Source organism: Columba livia, chromosome 1, assembly GCF_036013475.1.
Source record: "Columba livia isolate bColLiv1 breed racing homer chromosome 1, bColLiv1.pat.W.v2, whole genome shotgun sequence".
Taxonomy (NCBI): Eukaryota; Metazoa; Chordata; class Aves; order Columbiformes; family Columbidae; genus Columba; species Columba livia.
This window is the reverse complement of record NC_088602.1, coordinates 89800034-89827958: the sequence shown is the minus strand read 5'-3', so window position 1 is coordinate 89827958 and position 27925 is coordinate 89800034. Positions and strand designations below refer to the sequence as shown.

Genomic DNA, 27925 nt, shown 5'->3' with positions numbered 1-27925 from the left:
AGAATTTTATTCTCCTCTTCATATAGTTCCAACACTTACCTTCTCTCTCACAAGTAAAGAAAATTAAAGCCTTACGCTATACATTCATTCTGGAATTCAAATCTATTGTAACACCCCTTATTCAAATTGCTTCTGGGCAAAGAGGAAGGCAGCTTTATTTTGTTTTAATTTTCTTTTCCACAGTTGGTTTACAGTCCTACTATTGAGTTCAGAGTTCTGATATCCTGCAGGGTACCCTAAAAAATATTCTTTTCAAATTCTTTGTTAAATATTTAATAAACAACGACCATGTTTCCTAATGGACTTCATCCAACAGCATTTTTTACAGAAGGAGCCCTGGGAAAGGTGTTAGAGGTCAGACTGAATGACAGAAAGGTGAGAAGGAATTTAATTTGTTCTCAGATAAATTATCAAGACAAGAATCTGTAAGAAATGCTACTATTTTCTTTCTGAAATCAACTGTTAGATAAATATGTTGTAGACTCTCCAAATAAAAACTGGTTTCAGTGCAGGCAGCAAAACTGCTCCAAATGAAAAGTGATTTTTTCCATTTCTTCTGGTCTACCTTGTCTATTTATATTAACGGTCTGAAATAGATCAGAGAGTGCTATTAACAAAGTAATAAAAAATGGAAAATAGCACTGAATATTCCTAGAAAGCTGAAATTGAGATGTCTATTTAAAGCTAAATCTTAGATCTCCTGTCACATAAGCATGCTGTTAAGCTCTCAGCATTATTTTAATTTACATTTAAGTAGCATTGCCACACCTGACAAGGGCAAATAACTTTTCTCTACAGTTCTACATAGCTGATAAATCCAGGTCTGATTTGACCTTCCCCAAATGCCTTGATTTGGAGAGAAGCCTTGAATAGGAGATGACCCTTAATCTCTCCAAGCTTTATCTCAAGGGAGTTGAGTCTGTATGTCCTCTCTGTGGAGCTTCCTGGAAGCAGCTAGTGTGTTTGTCTATTTCTTGCATGTTCCCATAGCCCTCAGCTCCTTTAGCCCACATCACCCACTCCCTCTCCCTTGCTATTGCTGTGCTCCCAGCTGAGCACCCTGCTCCCTGTGTACTGTAGTGGGACATGGTGTCAGAGAAGGGGCAGCAGGATGAATGCAAAAGAGAACAGCACTGTGACTGATGGCCCTTTGTTTCCTCAATAAATTGGGTCTGGGGTGCCTGGCTGGGGAGCATGTGTGAGTCTGAAAGAGGAATAACTAGCAATAAACATCCTGTGCTGCTCTCTGTCCCCTGAGAAAGAGGTTCCCTCAGAGGGTGGACAGAATCATTGTGATAGTGCGAGTACCCACAACTATAAGCCTATGTTAAGTCTGTCAGTCAGTCTTTGATGTAGCCCAGTAAGACTGATGATAATCTACAGTGAGCAAAAACAGACAGGGAAGAGAAGCGGTAACGGTAACAACAGAATTTGATCTGACTCTGCAAAATAATACTGGCACAGATGATGGAGATTTTTTCCAAGTAAAATTATAGAAAATATGGTTTGGATCTCAGGAGTGAGGAACCCTGCAACTCTTACAGGTTCATGTGAGGTTTTATTGCCCTATTCTGAGACCACTTTTAAATTTTTATGCTATCTTTCATTGCATGAAGACCTGCTTCATGTCTGCTCTACAAAAACTGCCATTCTTTTATGTTTCTGTGATGGCAGCTAGCAACATGAACTGCATATGTAGCTAAAGTCTCCTTAAACATGAAGTATATTTATCATTTTTCTTACGAGATGCCAATTCTATTACGTTGAACCCTGGAATAAGATTTTTTCCCTGGTATTGATTAACATTGAACTTCCAAGTTAATGGTATATGTTCATTAAATTCATTGTAACTTCAGTTCTGAAAAGCGTTCAAAGAGGGCGCTGGTATGAAGCGATTTGAGCCGCTGGCTCCGGCAGCAGGAAAATGTTCACCAGGTGGCACTCATGGACCGCGCAAAAACCCTTGTCCTTCTGCATCTACCCGAAATGGGAGATGGTCGCTTAGAAGCCGAGGTGATCTGGTTTAACTGCTCAAGCACAAGTACCTTTCCAGGGCAACACAGTTAGTGTTTGGAATAAAACAACCCGCATTTATCCTCCTCGCTATCGGTATTTGCAACATAAAATATGCCCACAACTCTTGTCTACGTTCTTAACAGCTATGCTAATCACTTCATCCTGCATTATGATACATAGACTGTAACAAAGTGAAGCTATACCTTCTTTATGTCTTCCCCACTAGTAAACCATGGAGTGGAAAAAGAATTAGAGTGGAAAATTAGCATGGAAGTGTGTTTCAGAGGCATCCAGCTTGCTCAACCAACTTCCCCCTATCCTTGAGAAAAACAAACAAACAAAAAGCACAAAACAACACAAAACAAAACAACACAAACCTCCCAAGTCTGGGATGAGTGTTACACCTCTGACTTGTTTTAAGAAATACATTCCGGAAATGAAAAGTTAATGGAGCCAGGTTTTTCCCAGTTGACACATAATCCTTCATCATTCACAGTCTTTCTTAATCCAATTCACACCACATCCACAGCCTGGAATTTTTTTTATTATTTTTTTTTGTCCTGCAGTACAAATAAGTTGTTGGATACACACAGGCAATTTTATGTACTGTTTTGTTAACGTTATTAAAGGTTTTAGAAGGAGTATAGTCCCAACATACATTCTGCTATGTCAGAGTTTTCTAGGCTTTCTCACAGTCTGTTGGTGGCCTAAATAATATCTTTAAAAAAAAAAAAGAAAGACTTTGACTGGTGGAATTAAATGTGCACTAATGTGTACCTTCAAATGTGTACTAAGGCTTTTCATCAATGATTTGTTCAACTAACCCCATTGACTACAGTTTGTAGTAGTTAATATTTCCAGGTTATTTCACTGCTACGTTTGAGAAAATATTTCCTAGGCAGTAAAAATATTATTATCTTTATATTACAGTCTCTCGGGCACAAATTTTGAACCAGTAGAAGCCTTCTGCTTCTTCACCTTTGGTTTCCTGCCATGACAGGACAGTGGGGCCAGCAGCAGCACGATGCTTGGTCCTGCCTGTCTGGGTGGAGGCAACATCTTGGCTCTGCAGTAGCAGTGTCAAGGACACACCTACACATGTCCCAGCTGTTGGTCTCTACCATTGAGCATATTTCCTGCCAGGTGTTAACACTGACTGCCAGTCGGATCAGCCCATGGTGGTACCATGGTACACCTGTCCGTTAGTTTCAGGTACTGTTGTATCATCCCTTTACCTCTGCTTATCATGTCCTGTTCTTGTCTGTATTGTTGAGTTTGTCATGGCTATGCTCAGCTCTGTTGCCATCACTCTCCATTCATGACCAAAGAAGGACCATGATGCTTCCCTGTCACCACGCCAATGAAGCAGAATAGGTCTGAAGCAGTAAGTCACATCATATCTGAGGTTGGAGAACATGTTCTAACATTGAAGTACTTTAGGTACATCAATAACATTTAGGGTTTTTTAAATGTACTTTTTCTGTGCTGTAGTATGGCCTACTATGTATATGGAAAAGAGCAGAAGATGCACTTCCTTAGAGGTGTGTTTGCTTAGGTGTGCATTTAGCAGGGAGCCTTTTTTGCAAGAGAGAAAGAGTGAAGGTGAGCTTACCTGTTCACACTACAATGTTATCTAGCTTGGGAAGACAGAGTAAGCAACAATGCAGCAATGAAAAAAAAAATTTAAAAAATCAGTCTTAATATGAATGCAAAACTTAAATCATAGCTAATGTTATTCCTTTTCCTTTTGCCTTCTTTCTTCCATTTTTTTGAGCAGGCAACATATAAATGCTTTTGCTGAACGTATCACTTGGCTCTTCAGCTCCACTCCTGAATTCTCTCTCACAACATATTTGCATTCTTGGCCAATGCTTGTGATATTAAAACTCAACAGTCATAAAGATCTCATTCAACAGGTATGGTATGAAACTTGGTACTTTATATCTGAATTTGTTAATACTGATACATGGAAAATGTTACATGTTAAGATCGTTAAGATCTCTTGATATTGTTTTGATAGTCAAGAGAATGAAGAGGTTGTTCTCTTAGCTGTTTTCATCATGACCATATGCAGGCAGTGTCATTGAATCCCCAGACTGCAAACTTAAGTCTAACAGTTATTGACATTAATGTGCTTATATTCTTCAAGACATTATCTATTAAAGTTTTTGCTTTCAAATGTTCAGTGTGCTATATTTTCTTTATATGAAGAAATGGTATTATAATCAAACCCATGTGTGTCTAGTAAACCTATTTGTTGCTGGGAAATACCTAATTTACTGGCAGACAGGTGACAGACATTGATTTGGTTTCCTGGTTGCATTATCATAATCTCTGAATGTGTTTGAGGTTGCCAATCTTACATTTGGATGAGGGATTGAAACACCCTAAGAAGTTTCATCATGTCTTTAGGACGACAACAACATGTCTTGTGACATTAGATCCTCACATCCTGGTGAGAGGATGTGGCTTGCTCTGAGTAACTTGGGAAAGAACAGAATTTCATTTTCAAGAAAAATGAGAAGACTTACTCATTCGGAGCAGGGAAGACTGCTGCAATTCCTATCTCCTCAGGGTTTTCCAGCAGAACACCTACCGATCTACTGAATCTAGACATTGTTTACAAATCACAAATATCATGAATGAAGTAAAATAAAAACTGAGGTTAGCTCCATTTATGATTCAACAGCAGTTCAATCTATAATAGCAAAATGCTCAGTGTAGGACACTGTGAGACTTAACTAGTCCTGTAGAAACACTCTGCTGGAGTAGAAGTCTCACTGTACTCCACCTCTGAAACTGAAAGCTGAAGCTCTTAAGCTGAAAACACATGGTAACACTGGCACATCTTCCTTTGTACAGGCTGGAGGTAGCTTTGGTGAAGCGGATTACAGAGCAGACAAAGGTCATACAGTCCGTGGGCAGACATTCTGAGAAACTGATTTCCCATTATTTGTTACAAATTCTGAAAACTACAAATAGCACACCAGAAAACATTTATGTTCAGTCAAAAATCCTTAGCTGTAAACATTTGACTTCAGAAGGTCATTATGGTCTACCTGGACTTGTGTAAAGCTTTTGACACTGTCATACAACATCCTTTTCTCTAAATTAGAGAGACATGGATGCAACAGATGGACCACTCAGTAGGTAAGGGATTGGCTGTATGGTCACACTCGAAGTGCTGTGGTCAACAGCTTAATGTTTAAATGGACACCAATGACACGTGGTGTTCCTTAGCGGTTGGTATTGGGAGTGGTGCTGTTTAATATCTTTGTCACTGACATGGACAGTGGGACTGAGTGCACCCTCAGCAAGTTTGCAAACAACAAGCAGCTGTGTGGTACGGTTGACACCCTGGAGGGAAGGGATACCATTCTGAGGGACTTTGACAGGCTTGGGAATTGGGCCTGTGCAAACCTCATGAAGTTCAAGAAGGCCAAGTACAATGTCCTGCACAGGGGCTGGGGCAACCGCAAGCACAAATACAGGCTGGGCAGAGAATGGATTGAGAGCAGCTCTGAGGAGAAGAACTTGGGAGTGTTGGCTGATGAGAAGCTCCACATGAGCCATCAATGTGTGTGCTTGCAGCCCATAAAGCCAATTGTATCCTGGACTGCATCAAAAAGAGCGTGACCTGTAGGTCTATGGAGGTGATTGTGCCCCTCTGCTCTACCCTAGTGAGACTCCACCTGGACTACTACATTCAGCCCTGAGGCCTCCAACATAACAAGTCCACAAAAATTCTTAGAGGTCTAGAGCACTTCTCCTATGAAGACAGGTTGAAAGAGTTGGAGTTGTTCAGCCTGGAGAAGAAAAGGCTCCGGGGAGAACCTCAGAGCAGCCTTCCAGAAGCTAAAGGGAGCCTACTAGAAAGATGGAGAGGAAATTTTTACAAGAACATGTAGTGATAGGACAAGAAGTAATGGTTTTAAACTGAAAGAGGCTAGATTTATATTAGATATAAGGAAGAAATTCTTCAACATGAGGGTGGTGAGGCACTGGAACAGGTTACCCAGGGAAGTTGTGGAAGTTGCATCCCTGGGAGTGTTCAAGGCCAGGTTGAATGGGGCTTTGAGCAACCTGGTCTATGGAAAGGTGTCTCTGACCGTGGCAGAGGGGTTTGGAACTAGAAAATTTTTAAGGTCCCTTCCAACCCAAACCATTCTATGATAAGATTTTGTTTCCATGTGAACCTCTTTTGTGAATGTATCAAAAAACTCCTTACTTATTTTCTTTGTGTCTCTTTTTGCCTCTCCTTGATTCGCTCATTCCTTTCATTAAGGATTCCACTGAACAGCTCCTTCTAAGTGAACCACCATCATTCTGAGCTATTTATGAGTCCTCTGACTTATTCCTTTTGCTTTCTAATACCCAGATTCCAGTCCAACTTGACTTTGCTCCTACTCTCCTGCCATCTTTTGCTTGTATTAAAGGTCTGCTGAGGGAGGTTGTGGATCCAGACTGTCTGCAGTGTGTCATTCTTTTCTTTTCATTCAGCTTTGGAGTGTTGGTTACTAATGATCATAAATGTCTATGCAGAGTAAGTATTTATAAAGAGCATGTAGTGTGGAAAAAATCATCTACTTAGCCTCCTAAAAATCTTTTTTTTTTTTTTTTTTGCTTTACTGGGAAGTAAGTGATGCTTTGTTTTATTACAATTAAATATTATTTTTCAAAAAATTGCAAAAAATTGCTTCAGATTCATAACAGACTTCAGTGCAGATAAACTAAGCAGATTATTCTGTGCTTTGTTGGGTTTTTTGTTTTTCTTTTTTTTTTTTTTTCCTTAAGTTATACATAATAGAAAATTAATAGCAAAACTTCAGATTAGGAAGGCATAACTGTGTGACTTCTGAAGACCTACAGCACAGTGCAGTACTGTGCAAGTATCCACAAAGGTTTAGGTTGCAACAACCTGATCCAGTACATCAAAATGCTCAGATGAGTCTTTTACAGGTGCCTTGAGATTGCCTTGGTCATGAGAGATGCAAAGCATGTCTGACTGTGATGAGATACTAGGATCAATGGCTGGGACTTGAGGAGAGAAGGAAAGAATGTGACATACACGATTAAGTCATTCCAGTAAGATAGGATTTGACAATATTTGGTTAGATGACTTGTTCTTAGAATTGATTCTCAGGTTCTGAATGCAATTGTCTTCCATAATGCATCTGGGTCATTACGCAATGCCAGTCAAGGGGCTAGGAGACTTGGGAAGGAATTCTAACTGAATCAATGCTTACCAAAAGCGTGTGTATTTCTGCTGTCCAACAGGTGAATGTAGTTCTTCCAATAGGCCCATCAGAAGAATGTGGCGTACATACATCACACCAGTGTTATCACACCTTATTTATGAAGCACCACTTTCACAGCCCTGTCCAATTGTCTTCTCACTGTATGCCCTATGCTGTGAAAATGTCTTCAGAAAATGGAAGTAAAACACTGCTGTGCTTTACAGGATGACAAACACATTTTGCAGAAGAGACAGAAACAGGTGCAAGCAGGTTCTGTATAATCTATGCAATTCTGTATAGTTTGTGCATATTGGGAGGAGTGTATAAGATAGCTGTGGTTCTGACTGTTAGCCTACTCTCCGTCCTGGGGAACACAGTGGGGATGCAAAACTGTCTTCTACTTTGCCTGTGCATTGGAACTACTTAATTCCTGATGCCACTTTCCAAGAGAGACTCCACACTGGGATATATGGGGCAATGAAAGCGCTCACTGAATTTGATATGTAGCTGTGTGTGACATTGTCTTATTTTTGCATTTCATAACTATGTAACTTCAACTGCTGAATAAAATCTTGGTGGAATCATTGAATGTGAACACATTCAAAGCCAATTTAAGGTTGTTAGGTCCATACTCAGCAAAGTTTTCTTTAAGCTAATTGTCTGTGGTAGTGCCAGGGATAGAAAGTTGAATCAAGATGCCAAGTAATTAATTTTAATTTAGATAATATTATAAAACAAAGGGAGACTATGAGGCTGCCAAGATGTAAAAGGGCCAAGAATTAAACATATGTCTTCACACATTTTGGGGGTGTCTGCTGCGAGTAGGGAAAGAAGCTGGTTTCCTTATTCCTAAAAGTGAGATAGAAGTCTATGGAGGTGATAACCGAGTTCTATTAAAAATAAGGGCTTACCATATGAATGTTTAATTTACAATGAGCTTCAGGGAAGCCAAATAATTTAAGGTTTTCAGCAGTAAATAAAATGGAAGGAAATACTGTTTGCTTGTGAAACGGTTCTGCAAAGATGACAAATAAGCATGATGTTTGTGGAAACAAGCAACAGTTTCCAGGACAGTTACCAATGTGAAGAAAAAAAAAAAATTGGCTTACTAAATTTTCCTGGAATACGCACAACACCTTATTTGGGCAAATTCCGGTTAGTCAGTCATGCCTTGACTTAATAAAGTGTTAAAAAAAGTGTGAATCTCTTACCTGACGTAAGGAAAAAGGCATATATACCAGACAAGATTTATTCAGTTCCGGCTTCCACTTTTAATTTGCATATAACTATATTTTTCCAGAGTAGGATGTACATATTTTTTTCATGAGTCACTGGAGGATTCACCTTTTCAAAAGCACTGTATCTGTATCAAAGCACAAAGACCATTATAACCATTATAAAGACCGAATTTTAAAACTATTTAATACAAATGTATAATAAACATGTTGTGCCTTTACTCAAAGGTACATAAACCAGTTTAAAGTATTATTATGAGAAAATCAATATCTATTTAGAATTCATCCCATCTACTAAGTTTTTTTTGGCCCTAATTACAGTGAAGAGTTTGTTACAGAATACAACTAAATCATCACAAATGTGTTTAAAAACAAACAATGTGATATGGTAACAATTTAATGCTTTGAATATTTCTTTTTTCAGGTGAAATATCATACTGCCATGTTTAAAATAAGGAAGCAAAAAAATCTTACAGGCCAAATTGATAACAAGTTTGTATGGCTTGACACTGGTCATAGACATTCATTTGTTGATTCATAAAGCTAGTGAGAACTGTGATTAAAAAAACAACAACAAACAAACAAAAATCAAACAAACAACAAAACAAAAAAAGTCTCTGAAATAGTTCTCAGCCCTTACCAGAGCCACATCCTAAAGAAGACAGTGTTTTTGCAGAAACTAAAAGATTTGCTCTCAGGGAACCCCAAGACAACCATCTCCACATTGTAAAGTCCTTGTTTTCATTTATAGGTGTTTCAACCTACTTTTGGGTGACAAATCCCAGCTGTTGCAGTGATTGAGAAGGTAGACCTAATTTGTGTTATCAGCTGTCTTGGCTGGTTTGTAGCTCTTACTGATTTAAATGGATTTGTTTTCAGTATCAGAAAGATATTACATAGAGTCAGAGGAAGGACTAAGGCTGTCATGAGTATAGCCAAACTGTGTTTACTGTAGCATTTAGTCTCTTCTGAACTATTTTTTTTTTACTGCCTGCAGATTTGTGCAAACCCTTCAATACACGTATTGCTGGCAGCTCTGGAGAACAGAAAAATTGTTTACTTCTTTCTTAGTGACCTGACAATTCAAAAAATTTAAGTTAAGTGTTTTACTAAAGTGACATATGAGCGTTTTTGAGACATTATATTTGAAACTAAGGTATATAGGTATTTCAAAATGAATAGCTGTTTCAAATAATATCAGCAGATTTACACTTGAAGATTTGGTGGATGCAAATTGGTGAAATACATCAGTTAAAAGTTTTGGTTCCATTTCATCTTATTTATTTGCTGTCTGGAACAGATTTAAACAAAACAAAACAAACAACAAAATCCTGACATCTTGAAATACCATTGTCCCATTTTGACAGCAGCTTTTGCTATTCCAAAACAATAAACTAGACTTTGTAATTCAGTTTCTTGAGGGAAGAGAAATCAGTGAAATTAAGTCTGCATCTACCTCAGTTGTAACCTCTTTTATTCAACTGTATATTGCTTTCTTGCTATAGAGTAATCAAGCAGTGTTTAGAGTGTTCTCAGTATCCTATACTTTCAGAAATCTCACCGAGACACTGTCGCCTCTTGACTCAGAGTGAAGCTAAGAGCAAACTTCTTGCCGATGTTCTTCTATTATAGTGCTATAAAACTATGCACCAAGAAAAAATACTAAAGAAGCACTGTCTTTGCTACAGTGATTACTTATTAATATATATATATTTCTTTACCAGACATATTTTTTTAATTGTTATTATTATTATTTTTTCCTGGCTGCTTACATTGCTATCCCTCATATCCCTTTCATAATTAAGAAATAGTGATTTCTGCAGGTGGGTAAGTTACTCCATCCAATAATAATAATAATAAGCTAGTGTTGCTTTTAATACTGACTTAACACTCATGTATCTTTACTGACGGGCACATAATACTGCAATTTCTATGCATGAAAATGTCTAAATCAGATTATTTGTTTGTTTGTTTTGCAAAACAAATTTGCAGGGGTTTTTTAAACATTGGAGGACCGTATTTTCCTATAGTGCTGCAGGCAGTTTCTTACAATGCAACAGGCTGTGGATGGGGATCTGAAAGCCTGTAAACAGAAATATATTGTCCTTAAAGACAAAATACTCTTTCATGTTGAAAAATGTGCTGATAAATGTAGACACAATTTGTATGTGTGTATATGTGTATCTATACAGGTAAAGTAGATCCACCAATTGATACAATAGAAAAGTGTCAGGAAATAAATTAATTCTGGAAGTTTTTCCCTTTTTTCTGTATAAAAAATAGAACAAACAAATTAAAAAACAAAAAACAAGCAAAAACCAAAACAAGCGAACACACAAAAAAACAAACCAAAAACAATTATTCACTACAGTTCTTAAGTACAAATCATTAATTCCCATTTATGGGAAGCTACCTACTAGAGCCACCAAAAAAACCCACAATGTTCATTTTCACTCTCCATAAAAACTCAACAGGAATTCCCCATAAGTTCCTTAGAGAAGACCAATCCCTTCCCAAATGGCATCACGAGAAAATTTCTTACGATGAGTTTGTTTTCAGATGTGTTCTTTCCCAGGGAATTATATTGGTTTAAATACAGGAAAGATCTCTTGTAAGTTTCCAAGTCTCTGCTAACACTATGAGTCAGATGTCTGCAGGTTGCATTGTGCCAGATTTGACGTCAAACAATAATCCAATGGGGTTTTCTGTTAGCCTTCATAATGGAGATTCAATGAGATTTTACTGCGTAAAATAACCGGATTTTGTTTGAATCACCAAGAGTAACATTAAAAATCTGATTTTGCTAACTGTTTTGTTAAAAGAAAATTTTAAAGGCTCGAAATGTTCCAAAAAAATGAAGATATTAAGCCTGAGTATACAGCAATATTAATTCTGAAACGTTTCACAACTTAATGAAGTGTTAGAACAGCACAAAGTCACTGCTATGGTTAGTCTTTGTGGTGACGGCAAGCACTGATTACTCCTCTCTTTAAAACTGAGTATTCTTGCTCTCCAAGACTGGGGCGTGCCATTGCAAGTATGGTAATTATTGCTGGTTGGAAATTTCATGAGGAAGCAAGGAAGCGTTGCCTCATAGATGGGTTTGGCAGGTTCTCCCTGCAGTTGGGGTGCATGGGGAGCTCTATGGCCTTGGCCATGGGTGGCCTGTTAACAAGTCTGCCCTAGGACCGGCATCCTTGTGTGACCTCCGCAGCTGTTATACCAAACTTATGTTTTTCTCCATTTTACTGAGTTGCTAAAAGATTCAGGGAGCTTCCAGCTGTTGAGGATTTTTGGGTTTGCTGTATTTATTTTTCCTTTCAATTTTTGTCCTATTTGGGCTGAAACCAATTTCAAGAACTCTCATTTTCCCACAGACTGGAAATCCAGCTTCTTTGGCTAGCCACAGTTGTTCTCTAACCTGTCTCCCACACTTCCGTACATTCTTGAGCAGACCTGTTTTCTTCAAGCAAAAGTGAAGAAATGAAGGTATAGACGCGTGAGTTTGGCTTTGGCATGTTCCCACTTTTGCCCATTCTTCAGTAAATAATATTTTCAAACACATGGAACTAAGCCCATGCTTGCAAGATTGTTAATTGCTATTCCAGAAGTCTGTGCCAGCCTGCCCCTAACCCTTTTTCTCTGTGTCCTGGGAGGGACTAGAGTTTGAGGTTTCTGGTTACTACCAGTAGTCTTCTTGGGGAAAGTATAACATACATGACTTTTGTGCCTAATAAGACCTCCCCAGAAGGGCTCACTACAGTATGAAAACAAACTTTGACCTATATTCAGGGAACATGTCAAATGGTCTCTAGCTGAGAAATGGCAACAGGAAGTCCAACAGGTCTTCATCTATCTGTCCATACTATGCTAAGATTACCCAGTGTAAATGAGACTGAGGAAAGAGAGCATTATAAGGAGCAGAAAAAACAATGGTAGAGGAACACCCTTGGAAGACCATAGTTAAGTGAAATGGTGAAAATACTAAGTCCATTATTTAAATATCTTTTTAGGACAGGTTTAGGAAATCATCCAAAGAGGAAAAAATGGAAGAGTAGAGCTCAAAATAGTAGGTGAATAGTTGACAATTGTTATATTTAACACAATCCTGGGGGAAACAACAGAGTAATAAGAATATGGATTTTTAGTTCATGGCTAATATAATGTTATCCATATAACATAGAGCTTGATTTTACATGAAAGGAGTAGATTTCTTCTCAGTTAGGAACCAGGGAAAATTCATAGTTGCTGTCTTTGCCATGGTGTTCTGAATAATCATCTCAGACAGCTTCTATTAAATGCTGCTGTCTGTTTTACAGAGACAAATCTCTAGTAGATCTCATTGACTGGCCTCTTACTTTTTCCCATCTGTGGCCCTCTGCCATGTCCAGACAGGAAGAGGAGTATTTAATATGTTGCTAATAACTCCTTTTTTTCCAGGTAAGGAAAAGTTACCCAACATTTTCCTGCATTCTTGGCAGCAGATAATTAAGAATTTTTCATGAAAAGAAGCTGAAAATGGTCCTGAGGATTACTGGGTGGAGGAATGTCCAATGTCTGCCTTAGCAACTCACTGTATCCCTCCTTTTCTCAAAAAGTGTCTCAACTATAAACAATGTAAATAGATCCTTTGTCTCATAGCACCCACAGTTGCAAGAAAAACACAGAGGAGCACAAAAGTGAGGTGAAATCAGTGAGATTCTTCATGGAATGAATCATGTTGAATTTGGCTTGCTCCCAAATGTACATATTAGCAGAGCAGCCTGTCACCTGAATGAGGCTAAATCATGCTGGAATATGTGGTAGCAAGAGAAGAAGTATAGAAGCTGTACATAGTACATAGAGTGTGTTTTCATGTGGTTACGGTTTGTTTTAGTGTGAGTCAAAGCATCAATGATCTTATCAGGTAATCTGCTGTGGAACAGTGATATGTGGAACTGCTCTCCCCTGCCATGCTCCCACTTGAGCAATCGCTGAGTGAAAGATGAGCATGGTGCAAATTGATGGAGCTGCTTATAGAGCTGTGTTCCTAGAAAGGAACAGTGGGCAGGATGGGTACAGATCCAGTTTATGTGTGCATCAGTTACCCAAAAGCAACATTAGATACAGACACTGATAACACCTATGTTTAGGAAAATGAGGGCAGTTGCACTAATCCATGAGTACTGGTGTTTACCCAACTCTAAGTCCTGTGTTCTGCATGAGCCTGTACATCTGCACCTCATTACTCCACCATCAGAATGTGTGTGTAGATAATACCTTTTACGTGACTGGGGGACCAAGACACTGGAGAAGACCATAGTACAGGGGTGTCAAACTCATTTTCACTGGGGGGCCACATCTGCCCTTTGAAGGCAACCACGAGGCTGATGTGCCCCCCCCCCCCCGGTGAAAATGAGTTTGACACCCCTGCCATAGTACATCTTAGAACAGAAAGAGTCTCTGTCACACACTTCCTAGAATCACTAGATTGCTGGTTATAATTCAGCCTTTGTTGCCCCTGGAAAATGCAGGTTGACAGAACAGTTCTGCTTCAGAGGGTTACATGACAGTAAATACATTCAAGGTTTATCAGCCACACAGATGACACCGTATGGAAAGCCATGCAGTTGACATTGTTAAACTCAAAGAAAAAAATGTTAAAGAAAATGGCCTTTTGTACAGATTCAAACATGCACACACACATAGATTTACATAAAAATACTTACTTAAGTGTAAGTCTAACGTCTGGAGGACCAAAGAGAAGAAAAGTAGTAATTTACTAGAAGCAGGCATGATACTAAATGGACATTAAAATGCCATAGATTCTGTTGGCTTTATACACGGAAAGATTTGTGAAGATGTTTCTTATATAATAAAATCTATGTCAAAATACACTAAGCAAAATTGCATAGATTATCCCCTTGGATCCTAAATGTATCAGGAAATATAATTTTCAGAGTTATATGTTCTATTCCAGTTTTATAGTAAGTCATAATACTTAAGTAGAAAGATAGTGTCCATGGAAACATATATAGTTTCTGTCATGTTTTGGACCCATGTTTTAATTACGCACGAGTATGCTCCTGTAGCTCATATGAGAAAAGTTTCAGGAAACAGAAAAACTACCCATTGTAGTTCTTATATTTAATTTCCATGACTTAAATACTATTCTTGTAGAAAGGGGAAGAAAATGGAAGTTCTACTAAAACACATTCTCAGGTTTACATAAGTTGTTCCTATGTACTTAGTCTTGCCTTGTTTATTGAGAGAGAGGAAATGGGCACACAGCATGGCTGTATGAGTCACAAACATCTGTCTTTGAATGTGTCCTATTTGATTAATAGAAGTTTACAGCCATTTTGGCCTTTCTTCATACTGGGGTGACCAAACAGCGTAATTTTGTACTTCATAGGTTGCTTGGAGGTGAACAATTTTTCCCACATTTGCTGTATTTGAAAGTGTTTATCTTTGAGGCATGAAAGTCAGAATGTGGGTTTTTGCATGTGGTTCTTTTGTTTATTTGTTTCTGCACTTACTGATATAGTTAAAGTCTGACTCTTGATGGTGGTAAATGTGTTCTCAAATAACCTATGAGGAAAATAGAAATAGAAGAAAAAGACAGAAGCTCTGACTTCAGCTTGACACTTTTTCCACATAATTTAGTTATAAATTCTGAAAAAAAAATAAAAATGCAGCTCTTCTCTGTTTGGATGACTGAAAATCAGTAGCAGATATCTTTAATTCTTCTGCGTTATGGGTAATAGAACTTTTCAAGGAATGGCTTCACTCAACTGAAAGACACAGATTTTTCTGGATGTGCCAGACTATAAGTGACAAGCCTTGGCCAGGTGATGATTGTTGTGTCCTTCTGCACTTGTCACCAGTATAAAATGAGTGAGGATGTCTTTGGCTCTTGTGGTAGTTCTGGTTAGCTAAATAGCTTATTTTGCCTTTTTAAATCATATCCATCCAGTCTAGAACAGGCAAGGTCCAATTTACTGTTGAAAGCCTCTCCAGAGTTTTATTCTCTGAATTTACCTCCCTTTGCCATTTGTGGCCAGCACACACTGATTGCTAGTAAAATGTCACTATCTGGGTATAAGCTCTTCTTGCGAGAGAGAAACCTCTAATTACCTGTAAATCAGCTTCTAGTCTATATATGTTTCTGGTGCAACGTGAAGGCAAAACTAGAGGCCAGAAGCTGGTCTTTTTGGTAGGGGAAGAAGTATTGTATATTCCCTGCTTCACATAGTAAGTCCCAGAGAGAGAGCAGAAAGCACTGCAAGAATGTAAAGAGTAGGTTTCTATCATAGAGCAGTCCCTGCACAACCTTCTTTTTTTTCTGAAGGAGACAGTGGGATTGAAGCTAGGAAGCTTTTTGTCATGTCCCTGAAAAAGTAACAGGTCTTGTGCGGCTTCTTGTAGAATAATGATCTCTATTAATGAAATCTGAAAATGTGTCTTGTCTCAAAGTCCATAGCTGGTATCTTGTGAATTGTTTTCCCTCTATTAAGATCAGGAAAAAAAATCTTACTTACTATCTGCAAATCAAGGAGTTTTGAATTTCTATAACAATAATATATATAAAATGTCAAAGACCTGGCTTTACAGAATGCTTCCACGGTGGGTAACTTAATATCACCAAATATCCTGTGTTCTCATTTACTTGAAAGGAGGACAATTAAAATACAAAGGCAAGTTTATTTGCACAGAGAAACCTGTTAATGACTGTCATCATTAGTCACTTGATGTAGAGGGAATTGGTGTGGGAAGATAAAGCAAATATAATGGGGAATGAGATGTTTCTAGCCATTTACACAGGTGGCCTAAGTCTTAAATGTTTGTAATAACATTTCCTTGCACTCTGTTTGTACTTAGTCTCCAATTTTATATTTTGCTTCCCATACATTAGCACAACATGACAAGGAAACATCGTTGTAATTCGCCTCTGTTTCAGTTATGCTGGATCCTGACTAGTGAGACCCAAATAGCCCTGTTTTCTACTGAGCTATAGTGATTGGTACCATATGCAGCCTTGTCTACCTGACTTCTGCTTGTTTTAGTTTTATGTGATCTCTCTTATTGAGTTTTTCAAGATTTTTCTTAAAAACACAATTCTGACTCAAATAGAATAGGAGGTGAAAGGAAGACACCAGTAGTGTACCTGTGACGTAGATGGCTGTGTGAACCCGTCAACCCCCTGAAATCAGGGTTAGACACACCAGTTGAGGTTCGCACAGCACGATAACAAGAGGAACCCCAGTGTGGACCTGTTATACCTCAAGAGGTATGTTCTGCAAAAATTCACATGTATATGTGTGTGCACACATGCACACACACACGTACACATATGCACACTAAATAAACATAAAATCAGAGCAGGAATTATTTCAAGTTGCACTCTCAGGGCTAACTGAAAATAATTTTATTAATGGGTCTTTCAAAAAATGCTTGGGAAGTGTTGAGAAGTACAACTTCCTTTTCCAAAGTGTAAACTGCTTTTTCAACAGTGTTCTGTCAATTACCTGGCAAAGGTCTAATCCATCAAATCTTCTCAGTGACCATTTCTAATTTGCTAAAAAATAAACTTTTTGACTCCTAGGTAAGAGTAAAGATTTGAACATTGAACAATAAAACAATAAAACTGGTAACTGTGTCCAAATTATTATTTAATTTGTCTACTTTTACAAGAAGCTTACTTTTAGCAGTGGGAAGCATGAAATATCTTTATACCTTCCTTTCCCCAAATCTGAATTGGAATATCTTGCATCAAGTGAAAGTACCATCTCCACTGGAGGCATGCTGTCTTATGTTTAGAGAGTGTCTGCTGAAAATCGGTTGCATTTACTTCATGTGGGTATACAAAAAGCAGGACCTCAGCTCTCACTAACTGCTTCTGAAGGTATTGAAGGTCAGTGGTTTCAGATAAATATTGCTTAAAATACAAAAAAATGCAAAGCCTTTCAGTCTTGAAGTGGTTGGTTCCAATTTTTTTTTCTTTGTCAAATTCAATGAGCACTTGAACTGACAGGTCTGTTGGCTGGACAAATCTTCCAGTATCTTTGGCAGATACTGGACTTGGCTTTCTCCGTAAAGTGCTTTGTTTTTTCTCTCTCTGCTGCCAGGACACACACAGGCACCCACACATTTTCTCACTCATGTGTCTCTTTCTCCCAAACAGGCCCTCGTCACCACTCCTAACTTCAATTGCTCCTCTTTTTCCCCTCTCTCTGCTGGCAAGATGTGTGTTTGACAGGCAGGTGCCCTCCCTTTTCCCTGCAGCCAAAGAAAGGCACTCTTGCTGTTTATGTACCATAAAGGCCACAGCACAGAGACTTGGGCAGCTGCTGATCCACTTCCTTCACTTATCACAACTCAGCTGCACTGAGTGTCCCTACATCCACAGGTATTTGAAATACATATCCTGTGAGAGATCTTTCAGATTTTTTTTTTATGCCATTGGCAGGCCAGACCCTAGCTGATACTTGCATTCAGAGTATGTTCATTGTTACATCAATATTAATATTCTCTACAGACAGAAACATGCTAAAAATTCTTGCAGCCATATAAACTCCAAAGGGTTTGATGTGTAGTCCACAAGATCAGTGATGGCACAATTTATTCACAGTGTTTGCACACACATTTTGCCAAGTCTACCTGTCTCCTCAGAGTCCTTTGTTATTATTTCCATAGTATAGAAGATAAAAGAAATGGATGTTCAAGGACATGTAGGGCTGGTGTCAAAGGTTAAAGACAAGGATGTTCAAGGAATGTAGGGTTTTAAGAGGGCTGCTGTCCCTTTATTGTCTGATTTCTGATTCTTTTGGTGCATTTTGCTTCCTTTAGACATCAGCTGCCCTGTCTGGGACAGTAGATTTTCCACAAGAGCCAGGAGCCTCGCTGGCATCTGGGGGTCTGGGTGGTGTGGCAGTGTTGAGCAAACTGCTGCCATTGAGGATTTGGGTTGGGAGTGAGGGCAGAGAGAAACCATTCTGTGAGCCTGAGAAGGATTTGGGTGAGGTGCTAAAAGAAACTGAAAGGATTGTAGATGATATATCTGTTGGGAGTTGCCTTGCTAACCAAATCACAAAAATCCCTGTCTCCCTCCTGTAAAAGCAGGAGACACCGGCTGCACTAGAAACTTCACCCAATATGGGAGTGGGCCGGAACTTTAAAGTTTGGGTGAGAAGGCAGAACAAAAGGAGAAACAAAATTAATCCTTGAATTTAAGATTTTTGTAAGATTTCTGACATCTCCCAGCCCACCATTCAGCATATCTGAGTGCATGCTTGATTACTGAAATTATGTGGAAATATCAGAAAAAAAAATTTACAATTTCTTATTAACATAGATCTACAACTTAATAGCTTTGGCATGGGATTGCATGCAAAGCTTTGAATTACATAATTACGTTTCTTTTCTATGGTCTGGGTTGATTTCATTGAATGTGGTCATAAACATTAATTATACACTTCTAATGAAAAATACACATTTTTCCAGGGTGTTAGAATGAAAAAGGTGGTATCTGATCATTAAATGTCTTACAGGAAAAACTGGCAATAGACTGGAAATATCCTAGTTATAAGGTTTCCAGTGGACTGACTAGAAGAATAAGTGGGTAAAATAAATAGGACAATGTAAAGGAATCTGGTTTTTCCCTTCTCTGGCCAATATTCTTGAAGCAGTTTCCAATTCAGAGATGCAATCTCATGTGTAAAACTCTCACTTTAGAGGTACAATACTTGATGGTCTAGACAGACTATATCCTGTGTCTGTAGCTAGAATCAAAGCCACATTTTTAGCTATTGTGTATTTGGACACCACAGACATGCAAGTTAATTACATTGAGCACAACATTTATTTAAAAAAAATGAATGGATTTCTTTTGTGAATGCAGTGGCTAACCTATGACTACGAAAATGAAGGGGAAAAAAAAAAAGGAAAAAAAATTAGGAACATTACTTCTTGCCTGTGTGGTAACACAGAAACATAATCCTATGCACCTCTGCATTATTACTAACATCTCAATTCTTTTTCAGTGGAAATATTGGCTCTGGCATTGACTTACATTATACATGTATGTGCATCATTCCTTATCTTCTTTATGTGTCCAGGCAAGCTGTCAACTTGCTTTGGGGTATAATGCAGAAAATTTTATCTCTGAAACCAGAAATGTATGGCAGTTAATACTAGACATACTACCCTCAAATGCATTAGCTCATGTGGAGTACTCATACCAAATAACGTCTGCTTGTTTGAGATTTAAAAAATATTTCTGATGAAGAAAATGTCCACCATACTCTAATTTTATATGACAAAGAAATAAACAAAATTATATTCTTGAAGTGGGAAATTTATCAGTGATATATACTTTTCTTGTTTGTTTTTAAATTACAGTGTCTCTTCATTTTATACTTGACTACAATGCAACTTGTAGTTTGTACTGTATTGCCATTCTGGCTGTATTGGCATCAGAGTGAACATTATTATTCCTCTGTTATTTTTTGGCTTTCCTTGAGAGTTTTCATTTTCAAAAAGAGTATTTTGTGCTTTGCTCATTCTGAAACAGTATACCAATTCCAAACTTCCCTCCTGTTGAGAAGTGAAATGAAATATTGCACTCCCTGGCTTCAATTATCTTGTTCTTAGTTACCCATTTGGAGAGAAAATTTTGATATGTTAGGGTGGCAATATGACAATCATGATGTTTCAGAGCATTACAGGTGGGTTTTATTTGTGTTATTAAAAGCTATGCCCAAGTTCTCTTTTGGCTTTTGTCCTTGCAGAAAGCCTGGCCCTCCTCCAGGGACCATTTTGACTTGAGAGACTAGAAAGAGACTCATAAAAAACTTCTGAGTTTGGAAAGTAAGCAGAAAAGGAGTGCTCATTAATTTCAATTGCCTGCATTGTGAAGTTAAGAATATAACTTCGAAAGGGTAATAGAGAGTGGGAAATGGTGATTAAGAGGTTAATAATGTCTATGATGTCTAAATAAAACAGTAGATAATAATAATCAATGCTACTAAATGCTTATCAATGCTCATCAGTTCTACTAAATGCTAAGGATAAGTCCTAGCACACACATAAGTCGCTGAGAGATTAGCAAATAGTGGGGTTGAAGAAGCTACCAAAGGAAGACTTGCATTAAAAAAGTCACAATATTCTGTCATAAAGTAGCTGAAATAATGCAGGACATTTGAAGGTGGATGAACTACCATATGTGTGCTTATGAGACACTATTTAGATAATTGTATCTATCTTCACAGAATCACAGAATGTTCGGGATTGGAAGGGACCTCAAAAGATTATCTAGTCCAATCCCCCTGCTGGAGCAGGGATCCCTAGATGAGGTTATACAGGAAGGTGTCCAGGCAGGTTTTGAATGTCTCCAGAGTAGGAGACTTCACAACCCCCCTGGGCAGCCTGTTCCAGTGTTCTGTCACCCTCACTGAGGAGAAGTTTCTCCTCATATTTAAGTGGAACCTCTTGTGTTCCAGTTTGAACTCATTACCCCCTGCCCTACCATTGGTTGTCACCAAGAAGAGCCTGGCTCCATCTTTGTGACACTCACATTTTATATATTAATAAACATTAATAAGGTTTCCTCTCCTCCAAGTTAAAGAGCCACAGCTCCCTCAGCCTTTCCTCATAAGGGAGATGCTCCACTCCCTTCATCATCTTCCTTGCCCTGCACTGGACTCTCTCCAGCAGTTTCCTGTACTTATCCCTGTTAAAATACATGTGAAAGTATTAATGCCCTGATCTTTTCATAGCATTAAAATAATGAGTGGAAAACATCACTTCCATTTGTAAATATCACTGTAGTGCAACATGATGACTGCAATGGAGTGTTACACTCTGGATGACTAGTGGGGAACAACCGTGGCATGTCTGAATCAAATTCTTTTTATTTGAGACAGAAGAATGTCTAGTTTTTGACTGAATTCCTTAGGCTTAGATTTTCAAATGGTATATAACCAATCATTTCTCAGAAAATCACTTCCCAGTTAATAAATACTGATATTTGCAGAAATGGTTAATGTGAATGATTCATTCAGGGATCTGTGCAGAGGCAACAAAAGTGCTACTGAAATCCTCTCTCCACTTTTGTGGCTGTGGCTTAAAAAATAACTCCAAGCCTCTATATGTATTATAAGTCCTTTCCACCTTGTTTTGGATAAAACCACGGTACAATTCTTATTGCAAGCATTAATAACTCCTTGAGAAATAATGACCTCTGCTTTAATGAAACAATGAACAGTGTTAATGATCAAAGGGCCAGATGTGTGCCATCTTGCCTCTTTAAAATAGTAAGCAAGCTGTTCGGGAGAGTCAAGTTACTTGGAATTAATTTTGTGAAATGCTCTTTTTGCTTCTTCACACTATGTATTTACAAAAAAATAGTACCTTTTCTCCATTTTCTTTACTTATTTTCAGTGTGTCTTTTCCCTGAGTGTAACCCTAAGTTAGTACTTTAAAAAAAGATGTTGCATGACTCTCATTATGCCTGGAACTTCAGGAAACTTCCAAGAAGATGCTTGATAGCTAGAAGATGGTACTTTTTCTAGTTACAAGTAGCCTTAGAAGTGATTTTCTGTGACACTGGAATTTCTTTGTCTTACACTCTGTCTGAAAGGGACTATTTGCAATTTTGAAATAATTCCTGGGAAAAAAACAACAAAACAAAACAAAACAAAACAAAACAAAACAAAAACAAAAAAAAAAAAAAAAAAAAAAAAAACCAACAAATCCTCACTGAACTCAAGAGAGTAACTCAGGCTAAATGCACTCTTGGTCCCCAGCAGAAAGACTGGGGAGGGAAAGTCCTGCAGCATTAGGAAAAAGGCAAAGTTTTGATGGGCTCTTTTCCAGCTTCTTCCAGCTTCCTGGGGATGCAACAGATAAACAGGGTGCAAGTAAAAACCAGTGCTGCTTTCAGACCACTTTAATTTATGCTTGATATTAGGGTGGCTGCTGACTGGAAAGACTCAGCTCATTAGTACAGCAGGATTGAGAAACAGATTCCTTCCTCCCATTAGGATTTCAGAACAGCAATGCAAGCTGAGCATTTCCTTTGGAGGGGCTCGGTCCAAACCCGCAGATGGAGAGTGGGAAGGAGTTCTCATTCATTCTAGAAGGAAAAAAAGAGTTGACAAGAAAACATAGGCCAATGTAGACTATAATGGTTCCAGATAGTCTTAACTTTATGATGTCTTGACCACTTCCACGTTTTTACTTTTCTGCAAGATAACAGACTGACAGAATGCCCAGTTCTCTTTCTTTTTTTTTTTTTTATTATTATTTTTCTGATGTACATGCTCATTAGCCATTTCCCAGAATATAGATTTTGATTTCCCTTTCACCACAGTATTTTCAATTATCTTTTAATTCAGTCCAATGCTGACTATTGGCAACATGAATAAACTTTTTGCTGTTCCAGAAATCATACTCTCCAGAAAAATACAATCTTGAGGCTGTTCAGGAAAATAAGATCACATCTGCAGATACAGCATTTGGCCCATATTCTGGGGCTAGACACTGAACACCTTGCTGGAGACTTGTGGCAGCAGTCGTCTCTCAGGGATCTCCGAACAGCTAAGAAGCTGATGCATGAAGTGGTTTGTGTCATACATTTCCAGGGGTGAGGAGGGAGATGAGCTGTGGGAGAGCCAAGGAACTCACCACAGATCCTGAGCACTCCCACACTTTGTACCCTGTTTGTTGCAAATAGGTAAATAATGAAACAAAACAAAACAAAACAAAACCTTCAGCATACGTAAGGGTGCTTAATGATCAGGTCTGGGGCACACACATGATTTTGTCCCACAGAGCACAAGCGAATTTGCATAAAAGATTTTCAGAAGTCTCTCTCAAGTTCTGTTGGCCTCCTCAGGCGTGGCAACCCAAGAAAAACACTAATATTTCTGCTATATGGGCCTGACCCAAGCCCTCAAATGGAATAAACTTGAATTGGAAATGCTGGTACTCCTTTCCTCTTTACAAATAGTTTTGAGATTTTGCATAGTTTGCAATCAAATGTAGACTACTCAAACACTTTGTGAAACAGAATTAACATTTCCACCCAGGTCTTATAAATAATTTATATCACTGCTTTTTCACATCTGTTCAGTGGCCAGTCTTCCTCAAAATGCAGTTTAATATGGGAAATAAGTGTTTCCATCTTCCTTGTCTCCAATTAACTGTGTTTCTGTAGCTGCTATTTGTTTTTGTAACCATAGTGATAAAATCTACTTATTGGTTGTAGTCATAATAGTTCTAAACGTGTATTTATGTTTATTTCGTATGCACAAACCTGAACATTATATTAACATAATTATAAGTTTGAGGAGTATGTTAGAACTATCCTGCTTAAATATTGTAAAAAGTATGTTTATTAGCATACAGATCAATATAGAATATAATGACCCTTGCAAAAAACACTTTACAATGAAACGTGGTAACTCCTATTTTTGGTTTACTTAAAAGGAGTTGGTCTGATAGAGTGATACTTTGCATAGATGAGGAAATGAAGCAAGGCTTATTATAATCAGGAAAACAGTTCAGCTCATATAAAAGGAAACAGAATGATTTCCAGGGAAAAATTTTGACTCTGTCTGAATCGTCTAGAGAAAAAACAATTAAAGGCTTAGATATGCTCCACGCAGATAAGAGGTTCTTTGATAGTTTCTTTAATGAGTGCAATCTGAGAGAGAAGTTATATATGAAAACCGAATGTTTGATAACTTCCTTGTCAAGATGGCAAACGAGGCGGACAAGAGACATTTCCAGTACAATCCAGTGTAAGTTGATTAAGCCTGTTTTTCTTTTACTTTTTTCACTTAGCTACTATAAATTTTTATAAACATATATAGATATTCTCTGTACAGAAAGGGGTTTTATTTACATTTTATCTTGACATAGGTTGAGCTAACTGTGAGTCAGGATGACTGGATCTTCTGCTACCTTCTTATGATTAGGCATTCCTAATTTACAGGTCTGAGTAATCTGCGTATTTGTGGGATCTTGGGGCACCTTCAGAGGTGCTTTACCTTCTGCAGTACATTCTCTAAACTATCCAAAGGGAAGCTGCACATTAACTATGTGGAGAGCTGGTATTACAGTTATATAGAGATGTGTCCTGTAGTGGCATGTGGGCAACCAAATACGCTCTTTGGCATGCAGTTAATTATTGAAGTCTATGCTTAAATCCTCAGGATCTTGGGGAAACAAGTAACAAGCATACAAAGAGGTTATATAGAGTTCCTACTTGAGAGCTTTCAGATTGAGATTTTGATAACCTGAATTCCCCATTAAAAAAAGATTTCTGATAATCAGGTGCATTTCTAATTGTAATATCAGCACTAGCAATATTCCTAGTGTGCTGGCTAAACTGTGAGAAGGTTGAACAAGTTTCCAGTGTTTAAGGAATATGAGGAAAAGCTGTATGAGCAGCACTATTAACTGTTATGAATTGGGAAAAACTGTGTCCATACCACTGGTTGAAAATGAAGCAATTGTCAGTTCATTTTCTTTTCTGTTGCATAGCTGTTCTCCATAGCATAAATTGTCTAGAAAAACACCTAAGAAAAAAATTTCAAGCAGTAAGATTGTCAGAATTTCTCCAGAGTTATTGCAGTCTTTTTATTTCCCAATTAAGTTGTGTTTTAAATTGTTTCTTCACTTTATTTGCTCTGTATGTTGTGGTCTACAACATTTGTGTACTTCTTTTCCATATTGCACTGTGCATCTGCCCCAGGCACTTAATGCTCTGTCTTCTTTCCCCAGTACATGCAACAGCAAAGTGCAGCACTTTAGGATTCTCAGTTCTGTCCTGTTGGGATCTTGAACTTACAGAGGTGGTATCCTAACAGCTATTTCCTTCTCTTTCTTTGTTTTTATATCCTCCCCAGTTATGTATTACTTCAGCCACTATACAGCAGCTTTTATACTAAAATCAATTATTCTTCTGATATGTGTGTGTGGGCAGTCATGATACCGGGATCACACACAGTTTAATAATCTTTATCTAGTCTGGTCTCTAGAGGTGGTCTCTAATGTTCCAGGTTTAGCAGAGGTTACCTGGAAGAGTAGGGACTTTCTGAGCCTTGTATCAGATTCAATCACTGAAACAGATACAAATGCAAAACCATCTTCTATCTTTTTAGTAGCATACTGTACGCAACTTCAAGGTCCAGTTTAGTGATGCTAGTGTCACAGGGTTCATGAACCCTGCCTGGGAAGAAGCAGCTGACATCAATAACATCATGAGGAAGAAAAAAGTAGAAAGAAACAAGGACATCTCCCCCTAAACAAACGTCATCCAAACCAGAACACACAGGGTGTTGGTAGTGGAGGAGTAGCTGGAAGCTGAACACCAGCCTGGGAAACTGGGAAGAGCTGGTGCCCATGAGATATGGGAGCAAAACAGGGGTAGAGGCTATGTTACCTCAGGGCTTTCCCAGAGGAGGAAGTCTTGCCAGATAGTGCTGCTCCCACATGAGTTGAGTCATTCATGATCAGTAAGTTCATCTAACTGCGGCATTCATGTGTAGTCTTCTTGTCAGAGAGTAACTGAATTTTATGGCTTTCTTAGGTAAACAGCTCTGGTCATTACCGCATGAGCAGCTTAGTGAGTTGGCCCTATTTCTTTTTATTAGGTAGTACCAGAAGCCTGAATGCACAGTCCTTTCTCCTAGGCTGCCGTCATGAGGTAATAGCCACAAATGGTTACAAAGAGATTAATTTGGAAATTCATAGACTCATAGAATAGCTTGGTTTGAAAGTGACCATCAAACACCACCTAGTCCAACCCCTCTGCAACAAGTAGGGACATCTTCAACTAGATGTTGAAGTCCAGCCTGACTTCAAATGTCTCCAGGGATGTGGCATCCACCATCTCTCTGAGCAACCTGTTCCAGGATTTCACCGAATTCGTTGTAAAATGAATTCATTTTCCAGCCTGAATCTCCACTCCTTCAGTTTAAAACCATTACCCCTTGTCCTATCGCAACAGGCCCTCCTAAAAAGTCTGTCCCCATCTTTCTTATAGGCTCCTTATAAGTACTGAAAGGCTGCAATAAGGTGTCCCTAGAGCCTTTTCTTCTCCAGGCTGAACAACCCCAACTCTCTCAGCCTGCTCTCACGGGAGAGGTGTTCTAGCCCTTTTATCATTTTTGTGGCCTCCTCTGGACCCCTTCCAACAAGTCGATGTCTTTCTTGTATTGATGGCTCCAGAACTGGATGCAGGACTCCAGGTGGGGTCTCATTGCATGAATATGAGCTGTCTTTTCTGTTGATGTTCATGCAGCTTTCCAAAGATTTTGTGAGAACAGTTTATAAGAGAAAAAAGACTGCAGCATATAAAACCAGAGTTAAGCTGCATGACTGCAAAACGATTTTCTTTGCTATTCAAGGTGGATTGAAGGGAATTTTCCTACTCAAGGGAATTTTCCTACCTTTTTAATGTATTTTGCTAACACTTCCTGATCACAGTAGGATGCATTTTTTATACATTTCAGGGTATCCCTAAAAATATTAAAATGGAAATTATGACAAGGAGTAAAAATCATCTATCCAGGCAAGGATTTTATTACAAATAGTTTCATTGCTGCATATGAATTTATTAGGAAGGAATTTAACAGTTTTCAGAATTTAGTAGTTTTCAGTTTAACAGAATTCAGTTTTATTTTGACTTCTTGTTCCAAATATCACATTTCTTTTAATGGAGGTCATATTCCAATGATGTTTCCAAATTCTTATAGTGCTTCAAATATTTAGTCTTTGAGATTTTATTGTGTCATGATAAGGAGAGCCTGGAAATGGCAAAAGCTAACAGACATTGCCTCTCTTCTCCACTTTCTTAGTGCAAATTTTTGCCTGCCACTTTTCTATCTATCTCATGCCTTCACCCACTAGAACATTTTTATAAAGTGAGGAATCTAATGCTATGTATGAGTTTTGAAACTATATGGAAACAACAAAGGTCATCACAAAAAATAAAAATCATGTCAATTTAATTCAGGTATTTGACTGTGGCTCACTGTCTACTTTTTAATTGTTTGAATTTGGTTGGAATAAAGATATATTATCATGCAAATTTAATTGCATTTCAGCTACTCACAGTATGGGTTAAGTATGGGAGCCACTTCACCCTTCCATCTCTGCTTTTTTTCTGGTTGTTTGGACTCCCTTATCTGACCAGAGGACTTAGGCTTCTCAGTGTAAGACTTAGATACAATTTAAAATCTTCCACACTACTCAGAGAACAGTAAAACTGTATATGCTCATACTAAAGTATATAGGTCATTTTTTTTCTCACATACTTTTCTAAAACAACTTATGTGTGGACCATGTAGGATTCAAAATAATGAAGACATGTACTTCCCAAATAGACATTTTGTATGTAGAACTGCCATAGGTTTTTACCGAAGCAGGGTAGAACTTGGAGCATTTATT

The 27925-nt window shown here is 38.2% G+C and overlaps 1 long non-coding RNA gene across 1 annotated transcript in view; it reads left to right on the top strand.

Annotated features, from left to right (window-relative positions):
- Positions 1-924: 924 nt before the first annotated feature.
- Positions 925-27925, top strand: part of LOC135579662 (uncharacterized) — a 40961-nt gene continuing 13960 nt past the window's right edge. The window contains exons 1-2 of the long non-coding RNA XR_010473230.1: positions 925-3932; positions 11866-11977. This is a non-coding gene — a long non-coding RNA (uncharacterized LOC135579662). The remainder of the gene's footprint in view (positions 3933-11865; positions 11978-27925) is intronic.